Consider the following 9,714-nt stretch of genomic DNA (forward strand, 5'->3'; position numbering starts at 1 on the left):
TCTGTTAGCTCCTGTGGGTGCACACAAGCCAGGGAAGGACCCACCTGGGGCCAGGCACTGAGGCTGGGGAAGTCACTGCCCTCTGCAGGCACACACAGGAGCCAGAACTAGCCAGGCTTCTGGAGAGCTCAATCCCAGGACACCTACAGAGTTTAAAAGACTGGCCACCATGCCCCACCCTGCAACTTCAGACCTATGGCCTCAATGTTGGCCTTCTTGTCTCCTTCCAGAAAGACTTGTTCCTTTTCAAAGCCCTGAATCTCTAGATTATAGAGACCTGCTCCCTCTTGTGTCCATGTCTGGAAAGAACGATGAATACCAACAGGACCTGTATCTATAACTGTGCCAGACACTCTCCCTTCCAGCTCATTAGCACTGAGGTCCTGTGCTGCTCCAAGAACCTGTGACACTGGGTCCCCAGCACCAGAGCATCTAGAACCCTGAGTTGACCTCAGCTTGGGTCTGGGTCTCCTTCATTAATGTCCCTTCCCCTCTCTGATTGAACTGGGTGGTGGGATCTGTCCTCTATGGGAAAGATCCCTGGTGAGAGGATGTCTGGTCCCTTTCATTGGTCCCATAGTCCTGAAAGTGTCTGGAGCCTTAAAGTGTGTTTTCTTCCCCTGGTTAAAATTTCTTCTTGTTGATTGGACACAAGCCAGGGTCATCTGGGAAACAGGCAACTTCTGTTGAGAAAATGCCTTCATTAGATTTGCCCATAAACAAGTCTGTGAGGTATTTTCTTGTTTAATGGCTGACATGGGAGGACCCAGCCCACATGGGTGGTGCCACCCGAGGTGGAGAGTCCTTAGATGTATAAGAAAATAGTCTGAGCAAACCCTGAGGAGCAAGTCAGTAAGCAGCATTCCTCCGTGGTCTCTGCTTCAGTTATTGCCTTCAGGTTCCTGCCTTGGCTTCCCCTGAGGACTGTAATCTGTAAGCCAAGTAAACCCTTTCCTCGCCAGGACGATTTTGGTCTTGGGGTTTTACCTCAGCAATAGAAACCTGACTAAGACACTCCCTGTGGAGGAGCCTTATCTAACAAAGCTGTCATCTTACCAACCAGGGGGGTCTCGGTGCCTGTCCATGAGACCAGGTTACACACATGCACATGCATGTTCAAACACACACACACACGCACACATGGCCCAGCTGAGAAAACATTGGTGCAACAGTCAGGAACCTGCCTCACAGTAAGCACTGTGTGCAATCTGAGGGTGAGTGTTCAGTTATCGGGCATCGAGGAGCCCTCTGTCCCAGGGTCTGACACACTACACTGCATGGGAACCATGATAGTCCAGGAAGGGGATAGGGATGGGAGGCAGGGGCTTGGCTTCTTCAGAGCATGCCCAGATCATGGCAAGTTCATATAGACAAGTTTATATGCCCTGGCCCTAAGCAAGCTAACATTCCTGCCCAGAAGACAGTAGCTCTCATCTGAGGGGCTACCTGAGGCACCTCTGCCCCCTCACACACCCTGTAGACGTGTAAATCCTTACCGTGTGAGGAGATGGCTCAGCATCCCTAGACTGCATAAGAAAGACTGTACCCAAAGAGCATGTGTGGCGGTGGCACCATCAGGACATCATTTCCCCAGGGTTGAAGCAGCAAGGGTAGCCTGAAGGAGCAGTGTGGGATCCCAGGGGAGAGAGGTTTCTCTCTAGGGTCAGCTGGGCCCCCTTGGACTCCTACTGAGAATGCCCAGAGGTTCTTTCACATCCATCACAGGGCTCTGGAACTCCAACCCCCCAGCTGGTCCAAGATTCAGATGCCTAGGCTGAGTCCATAGCACTAGAAATGTCGGTCCCCACTTTCACTGCAGCTGGGGGTCCCCGAAGCAGTGTGCATGCTTCATGTTGCTGCCCACCTTTCTACCACACTGTGAGGCCCTTCTCCAATAACGCCTCACTGGTTTCCAGGTCACCCTGGGATCTGGATTCCTCCAACACTTCCCTGTGTCTGACCAGGCAGACAAAGAGCAGCTCTGCACTGAGTCTTTGCCTGAAACCCTACAACCCTTGATGATGCTGGTCAGCTCCCCGCCTCTTCCCAATTTGTAATGTGTTCCATGTTCCTCGAGGTGTCTTGTCTCAATTTCAGTAAGACGCACATATCAAAACACATGAGTGCTCTGGCACTGCTGTGACACCATTTCTACTGACTGCCTCCAGGGCTCTCCTGCCCTTCTGAATGAAAACTGCTTCCCGCCCTTGGCATCACATTCCAGGAATGTAGCTTCTCTAAGGCCCTCCTATGGCTGCCATCACACAGGGCTGTCGTTTTGTGACTCACCATAATGTTTTCAAGGTCCCTCCTTTTCCATGTGTCATATTTTCCTTCCTTCATATGACTGGGTAGTATCCTGATCCCATTTTGTGCTGCTATGACAGAGTACCTGAGGCTGAGGCTCTGAAAAGAAAAGAGGCGTTTTTTTTTTCTTTTTTTTAGCTTACAATTCTGCAGGTTCAGGAGTGAGATGGCTGTGTCTGCCAGACATTAGCAGACTGGTTTCAGGAAAGGTAATCAAGAATCAATCCTCCAGACAGACCTGCCTTCCTACCAGGCTTCATGACTTACTGGTCCCACTGCCTGGCAGCATCTAAAACCAAGCTTCTAGCATTCAGAACTTTGAAGGACAGCCTTACCCACCACAGCATAACTTATGCATACACATCCTATATATGCATTCCTCCAGTGATGGGCATTTGGCTTACCTCCACCTTTTGTTGTGGCCACTACATACAAAGGTATGCACTGACTGTATACACAGGCGAATGCCTAGCCAATGCCCTGCTTTCAATTCTTTCGGGGCATAGAAGCAATTTGAATGATGTAATAATTCTTGTTAATTCCCCACCCCCTACAGCAGCTGCCCCATTTTCCTTTCCCTCCAACAACACAAAGCTTCCAATTTTTTCACCTCCTTACTTACGCCATCAGTTTTCACAGTGGCTATTCTAATGGGTGTTACTTGAAAGTCACATTTTCCAATTATATTACTTTCTGTGTCACTGGGAGCCAAGAGTCCCAATCAAGGCAGCTGAAGAGAGGAAAGGCCAGCTTTATTCACTTACAGGGGCTCAACCATCATGGTGGGAAAGGGCATTGTGTAGTTGTGGTTGGTCAAGAAGCAAAGAAATGGGAACACACACTGCTAGTTTACCCCCTTTTCTCTCTTATTCCATCAGAGTCCGTATCCCATGAGATGATGTGTAGACTTAGATTTTTCGAAACCTACTGTAATAAGGCTTTTTAAATGCTTTAACCTCCCTTCTAGCCCACCACCCACCACAGCTAGTTGAAAGAAAAGGTTAACAGCAAAGGAGGATGAGGACCTGCTATTTCTTTGGGGTGATTCTAATCTGCCTTGTCAGGATATCAGCAATTCAGTTCAGGAGTCAGCAGCAATAGCTTAAGCCACTCTCAAACACCACTCAGGAATCAGCAACAGTTGTTAGATACAACAGAAACCAAGAGGCTCAGCCAATCAGCCCAAGTCTGCAGAAGCATCAAGAAGCTGCCACAGTATCCAGAGATGTCCTTTGAAGTGTGTCCCTCGACAAAATCACAACAAACGATGATCAGTGAAGAAGGCAAGGTGAGCCAATGCCACACTGTGTCGCCCACTGTCTATTGGGTTACACTTACACCTGTTCCCAACATCCCGTGTCCTCTCAAGCGTCTCCTCTAGCAAAACATCTCATGCCCTTTTCCAGGTAGCTTCCAGAAAAATACCACATGTCTACTCTCAGCAAAACACAATGTGTCTGCCTTAACAAAACTTCCTCTGATAGGACAGTTTCCAGGTAAACATCACATGAAAGAACTGAATCTCTAAAGAACCCAAGCAATTGCACTTCAATGGTGACCTCCCCACACACACACATTCAGGCAGCTCTTGCAGACACATCCAGACATGTACCTTCTGGGCGAGTCTAGATCCAGTCAAGCTGACAATGGAGATAAACCATCACGCTAACTACAAGCAATGCTAGGTGTCTTCTGGCTGCTTATTTGGTTACTCCTGCATGTTTCTTTGTTGATTTATTGTTGAGCAACGGCAGCTCTTTACATTGTATCAGTACCAACCTCCATTCAGACATGTGGTTTAGAAGTATCCCTTCCATTCCTTCACCGTGGATGGGTAAGCAGAGAAAAGAAGATGCTGATGCTGTACTGGGATAGCACTGAGACAAATGACCTCGATCTTCAGGCATGCATCTGGGCCTCCTTACAGAAGATCAACTGACTGGTCTGCTGACTGCTGATGTTCCCTCATGGAAGGAGAAGGAAAGCCATCACCCATGCTGGGTACAAACTCTCCACTGCTTTTACAGTCCTTGCTTACGCTCTTGAACTAAGCCCAATAAATTCATTGGCTCTTCAGGGGAAGTTTGGTGGACTCAAACTTTGGTTTGTAATGGAGACCTTAGAAGGTGGGTGGTAGATATTTCTAAACTTTTCCAGCCCCTGGGGAAAAATTGTAGAGCCATGTTGCTTCTTTCTCTGTCCTGCAGAAAGGAGCGACACACGACGTTCTTCTCAAAGCAGTTTATTCAGGAACCTTACAACATGCAAACAGGAATCTTTCTTTTCTTTTCTTCTCTCTCTCTCTCTCCCAGCCCCCGAGCACACTCCCTTATATCCTCCCTCAACTCAGCCTTCTCAGTCCAGACTGCGTAATCCCATTCATAGGTCCACGTCACATGGCCTGATTTTGTGTCATGGTGCACCTGCACAGTTCTCACAATGGACACGGCTAGTTTCAGGTGTGTGAGGAAGTCAGGTGCTAGTCATGAGACTTAGCTGCAGTCCCAGGCGCATCTTGGGACTGTCGCCACACCCGCTCCCCACATCTCCCCCTTCTTTATGTTTTTGGCAGAGAGAATGCCTATCTTAGGTTGCCCCTGCAGCAATGCCCCTTACCCGTCATCAGGAGACAAACAGCTTACGCTTGATCCCTGTCTTAGGTTGGTGACAGGCCCAGCTGCAGTCCTGGGCGCCATCTTGGGACTGCTGCTACACCTGCTCCCCACAGAGCCAGCAGGGAATGTTGTCTCTTTAAGATGCCTTTAAGTTAGTTATGTTAATTTTTTTAGTATGTATGTATGTATATATGCATGTATGCATGTATGTGTGCATATATATATATATATATATATATATATATATATGAGTACCCAGAAGAGAGAAATAGATCACACTTTATAAATGATTATGAGCCACTGTATGGTTGCTAGGATTGAACTCAGGACCTCTGGAAGAGTAGACAGTACTCTTAACCAGTAAGACATCTCACCGGCCCCCAGTGATGTTAGTTTTTATATTAATGAGTTTATCAGGTTTCATCAACCTTTTATGAGAAGTACACTGAGTCATTTGCTTTCTTAGTGTTCAGGATGCTTCAAACTATGTCATGAACTTCTGACCTTGAAAGAATTTTTATTTCTTTCATATATGAACTATGACCTTGAACTTCTGATCCTTCTGCTGCAAATTTCCAATTGCTGGAATTATGGGCATGTGGGTTCTGGGGATGGTGCTCAAGGCTTTGGACATGCTAGGTGAGACTTCCATTTGCCATCCACGTGCCCAGTTCCTCCAAGTTTTAGTTAATGTTTTTCCCTCTTGAGCACAGCAATAACTAATTATACTCTTACATGATCTAATATTTTTAAAGGCTTGTTTTATTTTAATGACTGATCCACGTGAGGCCACAGCCTGCCCACTAAGTACAGACATGAGGGAAGCTTCACTTCTTGGGCTCCTCCTCCTCGGACAGAGTCTTGATGCTCTCCTCCTTGGCTTGGAGGCGCTCCTCCCGGCGCTTTCGTGCTTCCTTGGTCTTAGACCTGCGAGCCTCAGCCTGGTCAGCCAGGTGCTTCTTGCGGGCCTTGTCTGCCTTCAGTTTGTGGATCTGCTCCATGAGAATCCCCGCTTGCTTTTGAACACATTCCCTTTGACCTTCAGGTACAGGCTGTGATATATATGGCGGTCAATCTTCTTAGATTCCCGGTATCTCCTGAGAGGCCGGCACAGGATCCTGATCCTTCTCATCCAGGTCACCTTCTCGGCCATCCGAGAGTTGCAGTGCCCTTCCACTTCCCTATGCCCGTATGCCTGCCCTTCCATCAGCCAAGGTGTTCTAGTATCGAGCGCGGGAATGGACAGTCACAGGCTTCCGGATGATCAGGCCATCTTTGATCAGCTTCCTGACAGGAGTTCACATTGGCGATTTCGTAGGTTTCTTTGGGGTCCAACCAGACCTTCTTTCTACCACAGCAGAGGACACTAGAGGCAAGCCTCTTCTGTAGCCTGAGCATGCTCATGGCTGCAGACACAGCAGCGAAAGGAAAGAGCTCATGATCTAATATTCTATTTTCGCATTTAAGTTCCTGGCGTAACATGGTAGGTAGCATCTTTTCTTTGGTAGGGCTTTTTGTTTTTGTTTGTTTGTGTTGGTTTTTACTTAGTTTTATAAAGGATCTCTTAATCTAACTCTAGGCTCTTCCAGAAGTGAATCTATAGACCGGGCTGGACCAACTTAAGGGAAGGTCTTGCGTCATTTCTTTACCTGCTTCCTTGTGTCTTGAGACAGGAGTTCATGTAATCCACTCTGGCCTTTGACAGTCTATGCACCCAACACTGAGCCTTGAATCCCCAATCTTCTGACCTATCTCCCAAAAGCCGGAAAGAGTTACTACCCTGATTCCCACTTGTAAGAAGTTTTTGTATAAGTTAATATTATCCTGCCTATTTGTTTTTAATGTGCACGATAGCGCTACTCTTAATGTTTAGATGATTTTTATTTCTTTGTATATGAGCATACTTGTGGATGCACATGCACACTGAGGCACGCATGGGGAGGTCAGAGGAAAACTTCATGGAGTTCATTCTTTTTCATTGTGTGGATCCAAGGACTGAACCCAGGTCATCAGGCTTGGCAGAAGCTGAGCCCTCTTGGTTAGTATTTGATTTTACTAGATTAGCCTGGTATTCTCTATGTAGCCCAGGCTAGACCCAAGCTCATAGTGACCCTCCTGCCTCAGCCTCCCAAATGCTAAGATTACAGGGATGTACTACTCAACTGAGCTTGGTGTTAACTCAGCGGTGCTTTTTCCTCAAGGGCCCCCAGGGATGTTTCTCTCCTAATCTATTGCCGGGGTGTCACTCACTCACCCCTTCTCTTCTTCATTCACATCCCTCTTAGTTTCTAGATTAGGCCTGTCTTGGTCACCTGCTACTTCTTATCAATCATCTTAAAAGTTGGTTTATCTGCAGCTGTTCTTGTGTGAGAGACACCCCTCTCATGCCCATGAGCCAGAGCAGGGCCAGTGTCCTGTGAATTAGAATGCGTCAGGGTCCCCAAAGAGGAGACAGCGTTGGGATGCAGCAGCGTTTGGATGCAGAGACTCAATTAATTGTTACCTGTGAAATATATCCCCCAACATCACTCACTGTCCCATTGTCTGAATTTCTATTTCCAGCCAATAGCCAGCAACAATGTGTCTCAGCATGCACCTCAGTGGCCAAGGTGACAGGGTCAAAGCCAGACTTAACTCTGGGTAATGGACTGGGTTCAGTCCTTCTTTTTTGTCCGCACTACAGAGATTAGATCTAGGACCTCATGCATGCTAGTTAAGTGACACCACTGAGTCACATCCCCCAATACTGAACTCAGTCGTTTGAGCTAGTGACCATTGTGACCACATCCCACATCAAGAGAAGCAGTGCACAAGTGTACACATACCCTCTTATACACCTTCACATACGTGTATATAAATATATACCACCATCGCATGGACACACTAGCACACACACGGAGGGGCAGAGGTTACTAGCTGACTGCTCTCCTTCCTCTCCTGTCGATCCTCTTGAAGAGAGGCTTAGAATGAAGGAGAAATCCTGGCAACCTGCCAGCCGCAGCTCCTGCTGGTGCACTCTGATGGGGAGAGGTCAGAGAGTCCTTATCCCAACAGGGTGGGCAGTCCATAAACAATGCTGACTTTACAAGGCGTGGCTTATCCTGTCAGGACCTCCTACATAATAATGGGAAATTAAAGAGAAAATCATCTCTCTGTGTCAGGGTGTTTCGTGGAAAGAGGGGCTGGGTCCAGGTTTCTGCATCTCACATGTGACCTTGGTAGTTCACAGGCCCATGCTGTGATAAGGGTTATTTTATTACCATCCAAGGGCCCTTTTCTTTCTGAGTCACATTTTAGTTTAGTTCAGAGTTAATACCACCACGTGTATACAAATGGTACAAAACACCACCGCATGTATACAAATGGTATATAATAGCACCACGTGCATACAAATGGTGTATAATAAGTAGAGTGGCTTTTACAATATGAGGCAAACATCTGCTTATTATGTAGTTACACAGGTAGCTCGTTTCTCCCAATGGTAGGAACAATTAAGATTAACCACTCAAACCAGCCAAATAGTGCAGTAGAGAAAGCCACCTCTGCCAAGCCTGACGGCCTGGGTTTGATCCCTGGGACTCACAGGATGAAGGAAGAGAACTGGTGTCTGAATGCCCTGCCCTTACCTCGAACACTCACAAAATTCACATAGTAAAGCTTATCTAACCTTTAAAATTATTTATGTGTGCCTGCCTGTCTACCTACACACCACGTGTATCCAGGCGTACTCAGAGACCAGAAGAGGCCATTGGAGTCCCTGAACTTGGGGGTTACAGGTGGCATTAAGCTGCCAGATGTGAGGGCTGGGAATTGAACTCAGGTCCTCTGCAAGAGCAGTCAGTGATCTTGACCTCTGAGCATCTCTCCAATCCCAAACAATGAGTATCCTAGGCTGGCCTTAGACTTGTGGTCCTCCTGGCGACACCTCTTCAGCATATCTCACTGACACACACCACCATGACTGGCAGCAACAACAGTAACAAATAATCTGCAAAATAGGGGGTTGGGGATTTAGCTCAGTGGTAGAGTGCTTGCCTAGCAAGCGCAAGGCCCTGGGTTCGGTCCCCAGCTCCGAAAAAAAAAGAAAAAAAAATAATCTGCAAAATCTCTGAAACAGCATCTTTAGTCATAAGGGAAATGCAAATCAAAACAACCCTGAGATTTCACCTCACACCAGTGCGATTGGCTAAGATCAAAAACTCAGGTGACAGCAGATGCTGGCGAGGATGTGGAGAAAGAGGAACACTCCTCCATTGTTGGTGGGATTGCAGACTGGTAAAACCATTCTGGAAATCAGTCTGGAGGTTCCTCAGAAAATTGGACATTGAACTGCCTGAGGATCCAGCTATACCTCTCTTGGGCATATACCCAAAAGATGCCTCAACATATAAAAGAGACACGTGCTCCACTATGTTCATCGCAGCCTTATTTATAATAGCCAGAAAATGGAAAGAACCCAGATGCCCTTCAACAGAGGAATGGATACAGAAAATGTGGTACATCTACACAATGGAATATTACTCAGCTATCAAAAACAACGAGTTTATGAAATTCGTAGGCAAATGGTTGGAACTGGAAAATATCATCCTGAGTGAGCTAACCCAATCACAGAAAGACATACATGGTATGCACTCATTGATAAGTGGCTATTAGCCCAAATGCTTGAATTACCCTAGATCCCTAGAACAAACGAAACTCAAGACGGATGATCAAAATGTGAATGCTTCACTCCTTCTTTAAATGAGGAAAAAGAATACCCTTGGCAGGGAAGGGAGAGGCAAAGATTAAAACA

At 46.9% G+C, this 9,714-nt stretch overlaps 1 protein-coding gene across 5 annotated transcripts in view; it reads right to left on the reverse strand.

The window, feature by feature from the left end:
* The window catches only part of Ly6cl1 (Ly6-C antigen like 1), a 94,884-nt gene that overhangs the window by 30,014 nt on the left and 55,156 nt on the right, over positions 1-9,714 (reverse strand). For 4 of the 5 annotated variants that reach the window (XR_010053034.1, XR_010053033.1, XM_039079776.2 and 1 more), the window contains exon 2: positions 2,290-2,406. The exons of the other annotated variant lie outside the window; for it this stretch is intronic. The gene's annotated coding sequence lies outside the window, so the exon portion shown is untranslated. The remainder of the gene's footprint in view (positions 1-2,289; positions 2,407-9,714) is intronic. 5 annotated transcript variants of the gene reach the window in all.

The sequence above is a fragment of the Rattus norvegicus genome, chromosome 7 (assembly GCF_036323735.1).
Source record: "Rattus norvegicus strain BN/NHsdMcwi chromosome 7, GRCr8, whole genome shotgun sequence".
In the NCBI taxonomy this organism is placed as follows: Eukaryota; Metazoa; Chordata; class Mammalia; order Rodentia; family Muridae; genus Rattus; species Rattus norvegicus.